General features: G+C 29.3%; 1 protein-coding gene across 4 annotated transcripts in view; it reads right to left on the bottom strand.

Annotated features, from left to right (window-relative positions):
- LOC113555607 (potassium voltage-gated channel protein Shaw-like) overlaps positions 1-18,259 on the bottom strand; it is a 185,168-nt gene that overhangs the window by 63,291 nt on the left and 103,618 nt on the right. The window lies entirely within an intron of this gene.

The raw sequence follows: 18,259 nt of genomic DNA, 5'->3' as shown, positions 1-18,259 counted from the left end.
CAGCAGTAGTTAGTTATATGGCCTATACGATATAATTAATTATTATATAATAAATTATAGTTTATCCACCAATATTATTTTATTGTTCATAATAAAAAGTCCAAAATATTTTTATTTTAATACAAGGTGATGAAACATATTGTGTAAGTACTGAAGTTGCCAATTTCATAAACTATAATGATTAACGGTGGGTCAGTTAATCCGCTAAGCGTCCTGCTATCCAACGCAACCCACTAAGACTAATTCCATTAACAATGTAAGTCGATATATCGTGCTGTCAGCATCACCAGGTGCTATTTTCAAAATTAAAAATATGCAATTAAATATAGAACTATCGACCAAACTACAAAATAACGTGTTATTAATATTTCCTTGCTGCAGATTTTGGTGGGTGCGCAACGGTAAAATATATAAAACTCGAAGTTGTGCACCATGAAATAACCGATCTGTCGACCGGTTTTTATTGCGCAAAACAAAAATGTAGGCATTTTGTGAGATATAAAATATCGTAATGATATATAATATATATTTGTAGACATTTCGAGCGGGTCATATAGTATTTTCAAATCGATCTATAGTTGTGACGTGGGAGATATTCATCATAATTTTTCCCATCTGATAGGTGGTGGATTAGCGGTGAGGGTGCGAAGGCGATTTGAAACGTTTGGTGATTAGCGTTTAGATTCTAAAGTGAAAACTTGCCGTTATTGTTTCGCTAGCCATCCCGACGACGGCGACTAATGGTCTCGTATAACAATAACAATAATAATTGCACCGCTACGTCGTCGAAAAACGATGTTTACTTGTATAGCAGACAAGCAAGTATATATTATTATAATTTATAATATAGACGACGGACTCGCATCTCCGGACGAGTGTAACAAGTTTGGCGCCGGTGGTCGAACGATTGTGGCATTTGTGAAACGAATAATAAAGCCGTGACTCTGACGACCACTAATGTACAACTAATGTGACGATCACTTCCTACAAAATGTAAATGTTCCGTTCAAAAATGTAAAATATACGAAATTCAAATATTATCTGCTTCCTTATTTTCACAGCCCTAAATAATATTATAACTTATAAGTAAAAAATCAACTTTATAATATTTATTTAACAGATTAAACTCACTATTGAAGTATTAATACAATTTTTTTAATTTTCAAATCAAAAGTATGTATATAATAATTATTTAGAACCAATTACAGTTTTTGTCTATAATACTGTACCTATAATTAATAAAATATTCTGATGAATTTATAAGCGATATATGGTTTTGCAAGTTGCATTTAATATATAACTATTTAAGGTAGAACCTATAATATGAGTAGTAATGTACCTAATTAATGTTTAAAAATAGTAAAACGCACAAAGAGTCTTACAATTATAAAGGCAGTGTAAATTTGATACTTTACGAGTCTGAAAATAGACGCTTGAGCAGAGTATGATTATTTTTCGATCACACAAAAGATCGAATTTCAATCATAAACATCATTATATGACATGAGATGTATAAAAGATATATTCAATTCACTATTTTTCACCAATATTACTATTACAAGAAAATACTATGCTCTCGACAGATCGAAACCAAAAATATATTTTTATACAAAATGTAGATTTTAATTTTAATAATATGACATCTGGAATCACAGTACAAAGTATGTATGTATATAAAAAAACGCTTCAACGAAATATTTATGTAAATATTTTAAACGAAAATTGAGAAACATTTCTTTTATCCAATCAAATATATATATATATATATATATATATAGAGAGAGAGAGAGGTTATAGTATATAAGTTATACGACAGTATTATTGTAAAACTAAATGCGTTATTGAATTTTGATGATAACAAAAAAATACAAATTTTTAAATACATATTATCTTACGGTTATTCATAAAATTAAACAATGATCCGAACGTTGTTATTACAATGTGTCGCGTATTTTTCGAGTAAACAAAGCATGTAAATTACAATTACTACCGCTGGCACCATGCATTCCAGACGTTTATTTCCATTGTTTATCGATCAAATTTATATTTATCGTTATTTTTTATCTGTGTACGTTACTATTAAAGATTCCGTTTAACTGGTATATGTTTTGTTTAATCAATACTGATAAAACGAAAACGGTTAACGTTCTGTTATACGTTTTTCCTATATCGGTTCCAAACTTGTTAAATGTTATCGACTGTGGATATGCTATTTATGTTTATTTATTATTGTTTTTTTTTTTTTTTTTTTGCAGTAGAATCGACTTTATGGACTAATCGATTTCGTCACTAGAGAATGAACACTACTATGTATTGACCCCGACTAATGGTAAAAAATTTACCTTAACGGGATGTAAACCAGTTAACTATCGTAATGGCTCCGTGTCGTAAAAAACAATATGCTGGCAAAGCTCGAAAAGGGATTTTAAGTGCTCTGGAAAAATAATGTTATTATAATTTTCATCGAATAATATGTCTTTCAAAGCAAATTTTACACCTGCCTGCATTTACTTTAAGCGTGGCAAGAATATTGAACATTTCGGAAGTCTTATATTTGTATTTCAGCAGAACTATCGAGAAACCTATTAGGTATACATTATAACCTCATTTTAATGCTCTTAACGTTTCACAATAATAATAAATCATATCGGTGATGGTTTACTTACACAAGTTAACCTGTTTTAATTGTTTAATTAATAATGGATAGGTACTATACATTTTAGCATGTTATCAATATTTTTAGATCATCAAATTAAATTTCGTGAGATCCAATTCTGTGATAATAGTGCAAAATACTCTTCTTAAAACCATTAAAATAATACGTATCTGTGTTAGGTCGCATAATAAAATATCATTTAACTTTAACAATGACAAAAAAAAAAAAATAATAATAATAACAATAAAATATTTAAAAGTATATATACTACAATATTCAAAAAAGTTAAAATAATATAATAGGTACACAGTATGTAAAATTAGTTGGTTTTAAAAATTAATTAAAAAGTCGTATTGTTGTTTAAACGCAATAGAAGCGACAGGAAATACAAGAGACAAGATGCTGCAGAGTCGTATAAAAGTTTTTAAAAGATAAAAAAAAATGAAAATGAAACATTTATGAATGTATTCAGGCCAAACAAGTTTTTGAAGCAACTATATACTATCTTATGCCGAGTCCGTTTCATTCTAAGATGACTAAGCTTAATGCACAGCCTACCATCTGAGTACAAAAATATTATGTTGTATAGTACATGTCGTCGCACTCACTTCACGGGAACTCTACATGGTTGTAATTTGTAACAGTGATTGTTATGAACGAACTTTTTACATATTATGATGATAATTTTTGATTAATATACATTTTTATAAACAGTTTTGTTCGTAAAATACATTTTTTCAACGATTACAGAATAAAAGGTATAATATATTGTCTAGTCCCTTGAGCTACCGTATATTGTTCACAAAATGTATATTATTTACTATTACTTTTCTAACGCAAAGAATAAACTCTTGATAGCATAATAATACGTGCGTATTTCTTTCACTACGTCACCAATATTATTATTGCAACTACTAACTTATGCTATACTATATACACCTAAACGATATTCCATTTTTTTTTTTAGTTTACCAGTTTGTGAGGTTATAAATATTTTGTTTATGTGGAAGTAATAATCAGCTATATATATATATATATTATAAATATGTATAATTAATGCCATCGAATGTATAATACTTAACATATTTTACTTGATCATATAATACTCGGTATATTTGGACATTTTGGATGACGTACAACGTGAGACACTCTATACATAATATGATGGTTATATTTTATTTAGTTTAACTATTCAAAATAGTCGAAACAGGATTTTTAGACAATATAATTTACTCCAAAACGTCTGCAAGTCACGGTAGATGTAATACATTTGAAATCAATAATATTATAAGCAACAAATTTCTTCAAAACAGCGAATTTTTTCTTTTTTAAATTTGATTCGTGATTATTTTTATAAAATCTTTTCTAGTCATTACTATAAACTCTCAACATTTTAATATTTAATATAAGAATATTGTGTTCCTCCTTAACTTTTTGAATACTCCTCAATGCGATTTATTTATTTTTAAAAATATGATTAAAATAATACTTTTATACTACACAGCTATAATTATTATACATTTAATATTTGCTGTATAAGTAAAATACATTTATTCTGTTTACAGAGCTTTTACAATAATACATTTACGTATATAAAATATAATATATAACCACCATATAGACACGGGCATAAACGTATATAAACGTAAATATTATGTTATGTTTCAAGACGAAACTTAAATGCGTCCACTAGAATATTTGGTTCTAATTTCATCGATTCAATGCTGACTACAATCGTATATTATAGGATGAGCAGAGCAAAGTTTCCGTGTTTCCCTAACTGTGTTGGCCTCGTGGGAATAACGAGGTGACTCATCATCCCGCTGCAGTACGTGCACCTATATATCCGTAATACGTATTACGTATAATAATATGACCTATATCGTGTATTTGTTTAATGGATATTTATCAACTGATGCCCAACTGTTATTATTCAACATAAACGTGCGGTGTCGCGCACAGGCGGACGGGATGGAAGTGGCTGTGCCCCTAGAGTGGTGAAAGGGCGTTGGGTGGTTTACGCGCGAGCTTAAATCGCAACCCCGGTTTATTAGGTATGCAGCGGGGCTAACCTGCCGCCGAAATTCTCGAGGGTGAAATTGCTGAAGACTAATTAAATCGTTCTGGTTTTTTTTTTTTTTTTTATGGCTTGTTACTCGCGATTATAATCGTGATGCCTACGCACATATTTATAACTTTATTGCAGGACCCGCGATGTTTGTACGGACCGACAACGACAAAAAACGCCGAAAAAAAGCCAAAAACAATCAACACCGACAAGGGCGCTTAATTTTATTCGTCGGGTCGTCGTACTACACAGATGTGTATGCATTGTAAATGAGCGCAGTCTCTCGAATCGGTATTGTGCTTGGTTCGTCGCAGTCCTTGTCCCCGGGGAAATCGATGGACAGGTGAACGATTTATCATCGGCACTTGTCAGCGCGTTGCTTCGGAGACGACTGAAAAACTATATGAGATTCGACCGGAAAATGCGGTCCTGACCCGCATATCTAGTGTTTGCGTCAGAATTTATTCTAAATATATGTATTATGTATATATATATACATTATACAGAGACACTGGACAATAATAATGGAAACAAATCTCCAGAAAAGTCGGTTTTTCTATGTTACTTATATTATATTTGTATTTTCGCAGTAGAAACAATATTAGTTTTTCTCGACGGCCGGATCCCGGATCATTAATTTTCATTGTATTTCATTTTATTTTTTGATTTGCGTGTAACACGTGCTTTAAATGAAAGTGATTATAATCAAAAACGTGGATTGGCTAAGATAATACTTATACAAAACCTAAATTCTCAACTACAACAGTAACAAACATCATAACTGAATTTCTGAAGTAACATTAATAATTTATTTTGTTGTATAATACGTATAATTATAAGCGATATGCATTAATATACACATTTGCTATTATCACCGTTGTATATAATGTGTAATGATTATTTTTTATCAACACAATGCACCATCATTTCTGAAATAATCTATTAATGTGTATAGTTTTGGTAGAATAAAAAAAAATAGTTCTAAGTCTAACCAATAATCTATAATAGGTAATTTTAATATTATTATTTTATTGAACGGCCTTTAATACTCTAATAAATTAATAAATATGTAACTAGTAAGTAAAAAGGCAAATACATTTTTTTTTGTTTTTGTTTTATTTGAATTATATAATTTAAAATAAAACATTTTAAAGTAACTATCTTTGTTTGTTTAACATCTAGTTTTATTTCAAACCATATAAAATATAATCTTTATTTGATATACCTATTCACAAATATTCTTCACATACATTATATAGGTTTATTTTACATATAATGCTGATATGTACACACTGTGTAGTACTATAATATAACTACGGGCGTCGAAATGATAATATTAATTTTTTCAATCATGGTTTCTCAACGCTGCAACACTATTTAAATTTCAAATAAATGTATATTATTTATTAACTAAGTTTTAATCAGCAGAATAAATATTAAAATCAAAAAATTTCTTCAAAGTCATCTAATTATAATATATGTGTATATTCTATATAATATATTTTATTTAAAGACATTACAAAATATACCATAAAAACTTTAGGTATTATATTCATGGAGTTAATTTATAAATTATCTACTGATGAACATTTTCAGCTAAAAATATATATGTATGTATTATTTTGCAAAATACATGAGACCTACATTATTATATATAAATATAAATATATATATTATGTATTTCAAACATAAATATACGCTAGACAGCTATAGTCAATTATCATGAGAAGGGTTGTGGTTTGGTTTATTAATATTTATAATGTCGTTAAAATTAATTCTAAAGAGACGTAATAAATGTAAGTTTTGAAAATGAAAAAAATGAGTAGTATTACTTACCATCTACCAATGAATAAATCACTTTTGTATTAAAAAACTTTATAAGCTCGTCAAAATATAGAAAAGATAAATTAAAGTATTACATTTAAAAACGCCGATTTAAAAAATCTAGTTATAATGCGAAGTTTTAATGATTTACTTTATATATTCTATTTTAGTTAGAAAAATTAAAAAATCAATTTAAATTAATTAACTGATATAAATAATTATTTTCAACATTGATACCTATCTTATTTTCATACAAATATTGTAGCATTGTGTAGTCATTACGCTTAATAAATGTATAAACGAATATAGATCTTAAAACTACAATTTTTGTTTTATTACAATCTTTAAAATGAAATCTAAAGATACTTTATAAGTGTACAGTGTACAAGCATGTTTCAATAATTATTTGAAGAACATCATCACTATTGACTACGTATTATACAATAAATTATAATATATTATAGAATTAAAATATAAGAATAAAATTGAGCAACCACCGCTAATTATAACAATGTGAAATGTAAAAAAAAATAATAATTACATGTTACATATAAGCATATTTTATCGTGTTATAATAATATGATGATCATATATATTCACCGTATTTTTAAAGTTATACGAGTATTAATATTACATTATTTAATTTTTGACTTATTAAAAATTTGTCTTGAAATAATTGTTTTATACAAAGTAGTACAAATTCTGAAACTGAACACGTTTTGTGATTTTTAGTAATTCTTAAATATTTATAAATGTCAGTAACCCACTGGAAACACTTTGGCATAATTATTAATGGGAAAAGTAGCTACATAGAATATTTAGGGTGCTCCATTTGAATACGTAGCCTTCGCTATAATTTTATGTGTTTAATTTTTTAAACATTTCTCAATAAAAAATATGTACTTCTGTACATAAATAGGCATACAAATGTACACTAATACTGTTTCTATTATTTCTAGTAAATTTTTACGAAATTCACTATGGATTTTGGAATTTTGGCATACCTATATCTATAAAATAAATATATTTATTGAATACCTACTAAAATGTAATGTAATTTATAATAAAATAAAATAATAATATTATGGTGCTATAAAATTACAATTTTTTAATGTATTTTAAATGTTTAAAAATATAAACATATTATATATATATATTTTTAAATTCTCATTTACATATAAGTAAAGTTAATTAATAATTTCTATTACGAATGTATTATAAAATTATACAATATATCATACGAAATACGTGAATAGAATCACATAGTTAATTAATAATTCTCAAACAGTAGATAACTATAAAAATAATAAAATATTCACAAGTAGCCGGTGTTTGAGTGGTTCTATTGTAGTTTATTCTAAACGATTGAATGAATGGTTTGTATCATAGTTTATATCATATAAGGCCTTTTAAGTATCGAGGCGTTTAAAACGCTACTGTCTAGTGGTGCAGACCCTCCCATTAAATTAGGCACAAACATGGTTTTAATACGACATTATTTACCGCGTAAGTGGTTGTGCTATAATAGTGCATAATAATATATTATAATACGTGCAAGCGGCAAGCCACGAGATAAATTGTTCACTATAATATTATATTAATAACAATTATGAAACAGTCCTGCAATTCTAAGAGGGTATAATGAATCATCATAACATCGACTAATTGATTACTCGTGCAGTTACGAACTGTCTTTATTAATCCGTTATCAGGACGGGTAAAGGTTGACAAATCTCGTTTGCTCTATATATATATATACATATATATACATATAATCAGTCTTGGGCACTCTCTGGGGCTACGGCTATACATTTATTTCACAAACGACGTGATTTGCGGTCTTGATTAATATGATTGAGATGAGTTGGTTGTTAATGTAGTCCGTAAAGAAAGATAGACTCGTCAAAGAGATTAAACTGCGTCTCCGTGGAAGATAACTTTTGGGCGTATAATGTGTATGTACAACGAACAAACTACTGCAGTATTGCGTTGAAATGACATTTTTAACGGGACGAAAAATCATTCCTTATAACTTCCCTATAACATAATAATCACGAAAACTGTTTAATTAAGCGACTGCGTTTGTGTAGTCATGATCTACGTTTTTGTTTTACTCGTGAAGTTTATGCCTTTTTTCCTCGAAGGGTTCGATAAAAAGTACTGCACGCTGTTCAATTTCGTTTTCGTTAAAAAAAAAAAAAAAAACTTTTACCATTATTTACTTTAAGTCTTAATGCGGAGTTTATTGCACGACTAACAAATATGTCTTAAGCCATAGACATTGTTACATTTTGAAGATAAAAAATACCTAACAGCATTAAACAAAGCTTTCATCTTTCGCGCGTTGTGTTGGCTATCCTCCACATAATATCATCTATAAAGGCCCAGTAAGACGGCTGTGTTTAACACACAATAGATCAATAAGAACTGTAGCTTTTTTGAAAATATACAGTTAATTTAAGTGAACGAAATTTCTAGACGATGAGATATTATAGTGATATAGACGAGACGAAAAATACGATCATATAATATATATGGGACCAAGTGCCATAGTAATGAGGTGATAAACGAGGAGGATAAATCTCGCTACAACCACTCATCGTCCACCAGAAAGCATCTTTTTTTTTTATATATAATATATAAAAATCGTTCAACCTATTACTTAGATTCTTTATTTATACATTATATATATATATATATATATATATTACTCGAATATTGACGTGAAAATCGTATAAGCGCATAAACACTATTTATTGTTTTCGTGAGCATTTCAGTTTTGAATTGTTGTAGATTTATAATCTGACCACGTGTGATAGTTTCACACTGGTCGATTAGACGAATAAACAATGAACGCAAAGTATTATCTATGTAATAACATAACAATGGTATCACACACGCCCAGTTCGATATCCGTTTACATTATTTACAATATGTACAACGACGTTTGACTGGATAATTTTGTATTTCTGCAGTGCTCCGATATAAAGGTCTGAATTGCAAAATAATACATTTGAATATAAATTGAGTAAAATCTACGTACTATTGATTGGTGTTGAGTGACGAAAAATACACATCGTTATTATTTGCCCGTGTTTGAAAAACACGAAATTCCCAATACATTGTACATACTATATGTTTATTGTAGGTTTTTTTTTAATTGATATTTAGGTATTTTACGAGCGTTAGGGAAATATTAATTGCGTTTCAGAGAACATCGTTGTTTATTATCAATAAGATATACGTCTTTGATGATAAACTCGTGACATCGCGATCATATGACTATCGTACAACGTAGTTGAAATCTGCAAATTCGCAAAACGAAACAAGCGTGCCGAAAATTTAACGAAATATGTGCTTCAAATCGTCACTCAACAGTATTGTATTGCTATGACATTATATTGTCATCGCGCGTACGACCGTCGTGCATTCGCATTCAATACTGCGCGAACGACCGAAACGTTGTCGCTCGAACCTGTCGGACCGAAAGAGCGTGTGCCCGTGTCATTCGATTTAATATCCATTCACCCCTCCCCACCCCAATCGTACCTTTCCGGCAATCCGTTTGACGCGACGAGAGTAGTTGTTCACTGTTCGCAGTGCATTAAGCGCACGTTCACTGTAGTGCGCCATGCACACACACACACAGATATAAAAATAATAACAGAGTAATAATGTACCTATTGATATGGGCAGACCATCAATACGTCGTGATACGCGATGACGGCCATTTACCCGTTTTCATTACGGCTCACCGTCGCCGACTCTTCGTCGGAGGTTTATTTTGTCGTTACGATATTATTACTGTTGTCATTTCAACGGCGGCGTGTAGTGTTCTTCGCACCATACTATATTTTTGTGTAACGTTTATATCACACTCTATCCAAATAAAAAACACCCACGGCGGCGGTCAGTCACCGTCCGCTTGTCAACCACCCGAGTCTGTATGCTTGCTGTGTTGTAGTGGAGACACGCCCATGCGCAAGTCAGCCGCCGTGGTTGTTTCTCATTTGAAATAGAGTTGTGCAATAGTAGAGCGATAGTGCGATACTGCACTCGGCGTAATCCGTTTCGCGAGTGAAGGAACTCGTCTTGTCGTCGGTCGCAGCCCATCGCCCACCACTCGCGCCTGTTCGAGTACGCGAGAAGTGGAGGTAAATTTGGCTTCTGTGTTGTCGCGCGTGGTATCGCCGACCGTCAGTCGTGTGCGCGAAACTAGTTACTTATCTCTCGAGGCGGAGTGTAATAGTGCATATAATATCGTTATTACTTAAGTAAGCCAAATGAAGAGGCACGGCACGTTTGTATCAGTTGGAAAATACATTGACAATTCTTTGAAAAAGTTTAAATCAACTGTTATAATAAATACGCGGTATTGTTATAATTTTGAACTTGATTATTCAAGTAATATTTTAATACGTAGTATTCGTCTATTGATCAGTGTCGTTGAACAGTAAACACCAACGCTGGATATTATTTTATTAAAATTTATTAATATGATGCAAGTCAAAAATAGTCATGCACGACACTATCTATATATCACGATCAGTGCTATCAGATTTTCCAAAAATAATAGAAACATTAGAAACGGTTCTATTGAAATACCGAGTAAATATTATGTACTATTTTTTTCCCCGTGGGCGTGTCTACAAGGGAGGCAGGGTGGGCAGCTGCCTTTCCAGCGACTCGTTGGACAGTCTTACTATTTTAGTGCTTTATATTATTAAAATATTAGACAATTAAAATTTTTTGTATTCGTAAATACATTGAATACATTCATCAAGAGAAAAAAATAAATAATAATTTAATTTTACAAATAGCCATGGACGTTTAGCCACGCCTATGTTTGTTCTTACTGTTATCTAATATTTATCTAAATAGGTTATCTATACAAATATAGGTGTCTGATGACATCAAAAGTTGACAGAAAAATGTAAAAAAGTGTATCTCAAATTGATTCATGATATAAAAATTATAAAAGAAATCAAATTAAAATGAGTTTAAACTCAGACAATGTAGGTATATGACTGTGTAAGCCAGGTGTACAATAATATAACTAGGGGTGTCAATACTAATCGGTTCTCTAACATTAAAACTAAATTATTTGATATAAATTATAATACAGTATAATCATACAATATATCATCAAAACTGGTTTAATCTTATTCTTAAAAATATTGTACAAGTAATAATCTTGTTGAATCAAAACTGTATTTATGTAATCGTGAACTATAATACTAATTAGTAAAATTTGTAATTACGAGTACATCTACTTGTATTTTACCTGCTGTTAAAATGTCCTACTCTTTATAATAATAATCATAATATTATATTATTTCATCGTGTTGAATTTACATTAAAAACACAATTTGTAAATCGTTTTAAATTGTTATCTTTTTAGATTATCAGAATAAAAATAAAACCGATTCTTTATTTGAGTTCATTGTGGCGGAAACGAGAAAGCATTGATGTCGTATGGAAAGCATTGAAATAGATGTCATCGCTATCGAGATGTTTATTGATTGAAAAGCGAGGGTATATATAAGTATATCGTATCAGAAGTAGGTATTAACGACATCGTAAAGCTTATTGGAAGTTTAATTTGGCCATTAAAAAAATTTCAGTAACGACATCAAGTTACTAAAGTAGATCATATTTCAATCTCTGTGGGTCTCGTCCAATGCTGTACTCAACAGAACCACGGTTACATTATGGCTAGCGTATACGTTAAGCTGGGCTTTTTTCGAACCACAGTCTGGCATCCATATTAATAATATTAATAATGTTTATTTTTTCTAACCACACTAAGATACAACATAAACAAACATATATGAACAATAATTATAACGGCGTTGGACCGTATCCAAATCCACGAGGCTATGCTGGAAACGATAGTAGTTTCATACATCGATATTACATTGATTTTAGTAAATATAAACTAAAATTTAAAAAAAGTTTACAATTGTTAACAATATACCTACATATATAATATAATATATTTACACAAACTAAACGATCATTAATCATACGGCTTACGTCGATTTGCCTATTACGATTCATCTTGTGTTTAATGTTAAAGGTAGCTGTGTTATTTTTTTCATTGTAGACATTATAATAATCGTGTGGTAGATGTGAATGATTCGAATGAATGGACCGATGTAATGAATTGTTTACATTCTTTATTCAGTTACGTAGTAAATATTAAATAGTTGCATGCACAATATTTGTATAACATAGATTCTCGGGAACTTGGATGTTATTTCGCAGTGAATTATGATCTTGGGTTTTCCGAAAAACACGCGTATAATATCAATTATCTTTATGGTAAAAAGATCATTTGAAAATTCATGTCAACATCTCCTGAAAAGTGATTATACGCGTGTACATTTTATGCGATTAGAAATTGTTAGGGATAAACAGTACAACATATAGGTTTTGAAAATAGGCAATTCATTTTATTATTAATAACTAATATTGTAATGAATTGATCAACGAGTGAAATATTATTATTATCGTCATATTACTCGTACTTGATAAATGTTCAGTACTTTAAATTGGAAGTGCATTTATCATTCGGTATAAAATCAATTAGTTTTTGTTTTAAAGCAAAAAGTTTGATGCTGAAATGTGCAAGTTATACGTGTTGATACAATTAAATTTATGTGCGATTCAATCTATTATATCATATCAATATTATAACCTCAAGACAGTGATAATAATTAATACGAATGCATAAAGTGACATAAATTAATTATTTTGTCAACTTGATTATATAGTATATAATGTTCTTATCTAGGTAATATTAATTTAATTTAGAAGTTTCTGAGTCATATTAAAATCATGTTGACTTTGAGACTGTACCAAATATTCGTTAGTGGGTATAATAAAATAAATAATATGATAGATTTTGTAAAAACCTATATAATAAATAATTATGAACATTGTACTATTATCAGAGATGTAAATTGTATAATATTGTATTATACGAGCGTATTATACGTCATGTACAAAAAAATAAAATATGAATGGTATAAAAAAAGAAAATAATAATAAAAATAAAATATACCCAATTCATACATATATATTATAAGGTTCTAATAATATCTATGAAAGCTTTTTCTTTTTTGTTCAAAGTTTGTATTTATTAGAATTTAGAACTTTAATATTCAGGGTCTATATTTCTGACTTATACTTCTGCTAGTCGTATAAGCACTAGCCAGTAGCCACAGTTAACACTTACTCAAGAACTAATTCAAATTATTGCAAATATTAAAACCTAATATATTATATAAAACTAAGTATATACAAATGTCCATATAATTACTATTGTAATTTACTATGTTATCTCGCTGCCATTAAATAATTTAATAATCAAAATGCATCATCAATCATCATCATTCATCAATAAACTGAAATAGTATTGATCTATTTGATCTTACTACACTCGGATAGCTATATTTAATAATTATATAAGCACCATAATAGTTTTAAAAAACACTGTATTATACACGTATAATACATGTATAATACACGTAATATACAAATGAAAAATAAAATACTGTTTTTTTACATCACTGACAATTATGATGTAATATGATTCGTATATTTAATTTATATAAAATATTTGCTACTTAATACGTAATCAAAAAAAAAGTAAATAAATAAACGAACTCGACATAACCCCGATTTCTTTGATGTTTTTAATATTTCTATGTCTGTGTAAAGTTAATATTATTAATAAACTATTTACTCGCGACTGTGATTTCCGTGTGTAATATGTATAATGTAATACCTGTCATCTACCTGGTATATATATATATATATATATTATACCTACCTATTTTTACGTTTTTATCCAAGCTACCTGACTAATACAGAAAACGATTTTTTCTAAATTATGAATAATGTAATCATGACTTATTCCATACATACCTACTATAACCTAACTACCTATTGTGTATCTACTGTATCAGCAACATTTGTTTTAATTGAATATGTATTCAAATTAACGTAGAACGCTATACGCGCTGATATAAGTTCATTGAAAATTAACATGACTCATGCTCAGAATGATTAATACATCAATTTAATGTGAGAGTACATACAAAATATAAAAATCATACTTTTAAAAATAGAAATTTCATATGTTACCGGATTTTCAAAAACGATGCTTTAACATGATTCAACCTTATCGAAAATCATAAAACATTATGATGATTGATGCATCTTTACAATATTTCTGTTTATAGATTTGTACATGTTTGTAGGGACGTGTGCGATGATAATGTTTACGATTAAAATAAAAATAAATATACAGACAGGATATAACATAAGAACAGTGTATGGCGAATACAACCACGAATAATAAGTTATTACACATTTTCTTTAAAATCGTTTCAAGTCGTAAATATATTATGAAATTAAAAATTTTACTAATAAACAAATTATCACTAGAAACACGTGTTCAATTTTCCATCTGTTCATTATAAAATAGAATTTCTAAACGAAATTTTTAGCTAAATAAATTAAACTAGTCAGATACATGCAGTGATTAAAAATCGCGTACTAATCCCAAAAGACGATAAGCTTGTGGAATCTAATACTTATAATCAATATTGTTTGTATCATGATAAAAGTAATAACTAAACAATAATACAAGACGTCGTGGTTAGTTACTTAAAAAATAAATGTAAAAAATAACAGGATTACTGCTTGGCTATTTGAATGGAATGAACAATTTAGTTCATTATAATCGTTAGAATGACGTATAATTAATAACGTATAAGCAAAGGTGAGCGTCGTTCTTCGTGAAATCATCATGTGTTTTCCGAGTCAGGAATTTATTTTTTGCAACAAAAAATGTATCAATAAATAACTTTATCGTTCAAAACACTGCATCGGAGACAATATTATGACATTATATTCGTCGACGTATTCGATAATTTACCCATTCTGCAAAATTCAAGAACATATATAGGCCATATAATATATAGGGTGTGTTTATATACAACTTATATATAATATACATATTATGACGAGTGACGACTGTGTTGCATAATATAATATTATGTGCATGCGTGCGTTTATACATAACATTATCATTGCGGCGTGGTGCAAAGTCAATTAATTTGAAATTCAAGTCGCGCGTTTAGTACGTGGAAACATGTTCCATACGAATCGCACCTGCGACCGAGGTAAACCTTTGAGAAGTATTCTAGCGTGTATGTTATAATTGAGTGTGTGGAAAAATATAGGAATCACCATAAATATCAGATTCGATAGCTTTTGCAGCAATAGCCTACACTACAACCGACAAAGTTTTATCAAAACTTCCAAATGGCGTTTTTTTCTTTTCTTTAGTTTTAGTTTTTCCGATACGGGATACCCAGGGGTTCGCTTACCTGCTATATATAATAGTATTGTGCGCGAAAGAACGCTTTCGAGAATCTTGAAACTTTATCCTCGATTCCATTCACAAAAGTAAAATAGAATTGTTGTCTCTGAACCAGTGTGGCAAGAAACGATCATCATCGTCATATTTTAAGTAAGTACTCAAAACTGAATGCTCACACCGATTCAAAATTGAGTAAATATTTACCGATAAAACAAAAATTGCATTTTACAGTACACACAATAACCATGGTTGGTCTCAAACAGGTTAATGCAGTTAATAGGAATATAAATATTATTATTTTTTTTAAATCCAATAAATCAGTATAGTACATATTTTACCGATTGAATGTCTGAGATTTTCGACAGTAGGACGTCGATTATCCGTATCACGAAATTTTATAAGAAAAAAAAAATTATTTTTATTTGAAATTTAAATTAATTTTAATACGTACTTTCAACAAATTTATTTTTCCGTATTATACTTAAATAATATGTTATGCATACAGTATATTAAATTTATTTTGAATTTTATAAAACATTTAAAGTCGTGTCCATTGTATATTTTAAATCATTTGTTTTATCCGCACAAATCGATTATCTGCACTATGTCATATATACAGGTGCCTCGCTTCTCTTTTATTCATAATCATCTTTCTATTCTAAAAACAATTATTCGTAAATGTTAAAGCCCCTATCTATATATATAAAAATCTAATGCTGTTTGTTACTCACGCTAAAACTCGAGAACGGCTGGACCGATTTAGCTAATCTTGGTCTTAAATTATTTGTGGAAGTCCAGAGAAAGTTTAAGAGGTGAGAAAATATGAAAATGTTCGGAATTAATTTTTTAATATTAAATTTAAATTTACATGCTTATTTTCATGGTATATTTTGGATATTCCCGTGACCGACCGCGATAGTAGGTTTCCAGCTACCTGTAACCTGACCTTTTTCCTTTTGTGTGTGTTTCGTCGTCAGCAGCGTGTAGGTATGAATTTCCGAGAAGTAAAACTCGACAATCTATCTATGTACTATCTTCTATCTCCATAATATATTCTTATGTATAGAAATCATGTGTAACAATGTTTACTCGGGACGAACTCCTAAACTATAAATAGTTATAAACTAAAATTACTCAATCTAACTAATAATATATTAATTATATTATGAATCTTCTTGATTTTTTTTTTTTTAACGAAAGAGTATATCACGGAGGAGGTTTCTATCGCAATAGCATTTGTCTAAATTAAAAAACCTCTGAGTTATCTACTAAAATAAACGTGTATTATTAACGTGTTCTTATCATGTCATTCTTTATCAGAATATCCGATAGGTATATGTGTAAATGTGTTATGTTTGCTAACATTTAAGTTTTATGTATGAATGTTGTATTGTAAATTTAAAATAAAATTAAAATGATTGAGGTATACGTTAATATTTTATAACGACAACGATAAAAAGTTAAGTATTATACATTCATACGCCGTTAAGTAAATAATTTTGAAGTTTTTAAATACCTACATCTTAATATCTTATACAATAAATGTGACAATAAAATTTTTCTATGTTTATTATGTTTATTATTTAAGCCCCCCCCTTCTAACAAGATAATTTTACAACCATGCATATACATATACATGTTCTCGATGCATTCCGAAAATACTCAACAACCGATTTTGATGAAATGTGTGTAATTTTTCTCCGTCATAAGATACTAGATAGGATAGTTTTTATTCCAGTTAATGAACTCGATATATTACCTCTTTATTATGTTTAGAGCTGTGCGATTATTTAATGGATTATTCGAACAATACATTATTTTTAACAAATGATATATAATCGGTTAATCGATTGAAAAATTGCAACTCTATATAGGTGGGACAGTTGAAGGCAACCAAACTTAACGCGGGTGCATTTTGTACGGGCGACGAAGTGCACGGGGACAGCTATTCTATAATATAAAGTGAGTCAAGATAATTATATAATTTATATTAGCTTATATAATGTATATATGCGTGTATCGTGCACAATAAAACTGGTATTTTTGCCATTTGTACGATAGAAAAATATTATGTTCAAAATAGTACGATATTGTGTAGGTTAGTGTGCTATTATTCCACTGCGTTTTGTAGTCGGTGAAGATATTGAAAATATAATATTTTAGTTTATGGCCATAGTACGTATTTTAAAGAGATCTATACCATAGAGCAGTGGTTTTCAACCGGTGTGCTGTGAGCGCTCTCGAAGTGTGCCACGAAAAATCTATTAATAATCTTATAAGTATGTATTTATATGTATATATATAAGTGTATATATAA

This window comes from Rhopalosiphum maidis, chromosome 4 (assembly GCF_003676215.2).
Source record: "Rhopalosiphum maidis isolate BTI-1 chromosome 4, ASM367621v3, whole genome shotgun sequence".
Taxonomy (NCBI): Eukaryota; Metazoa; Arthropoda; class Insecta; order Hemiptera; family Aphididae; genus Rhopalosiphum; species Rhopalosiphum maidis.
Note: the sequence above shows the minus strand (reverse complement) of the source record. Positions and strands in the feature narration are given on the sequence as shown.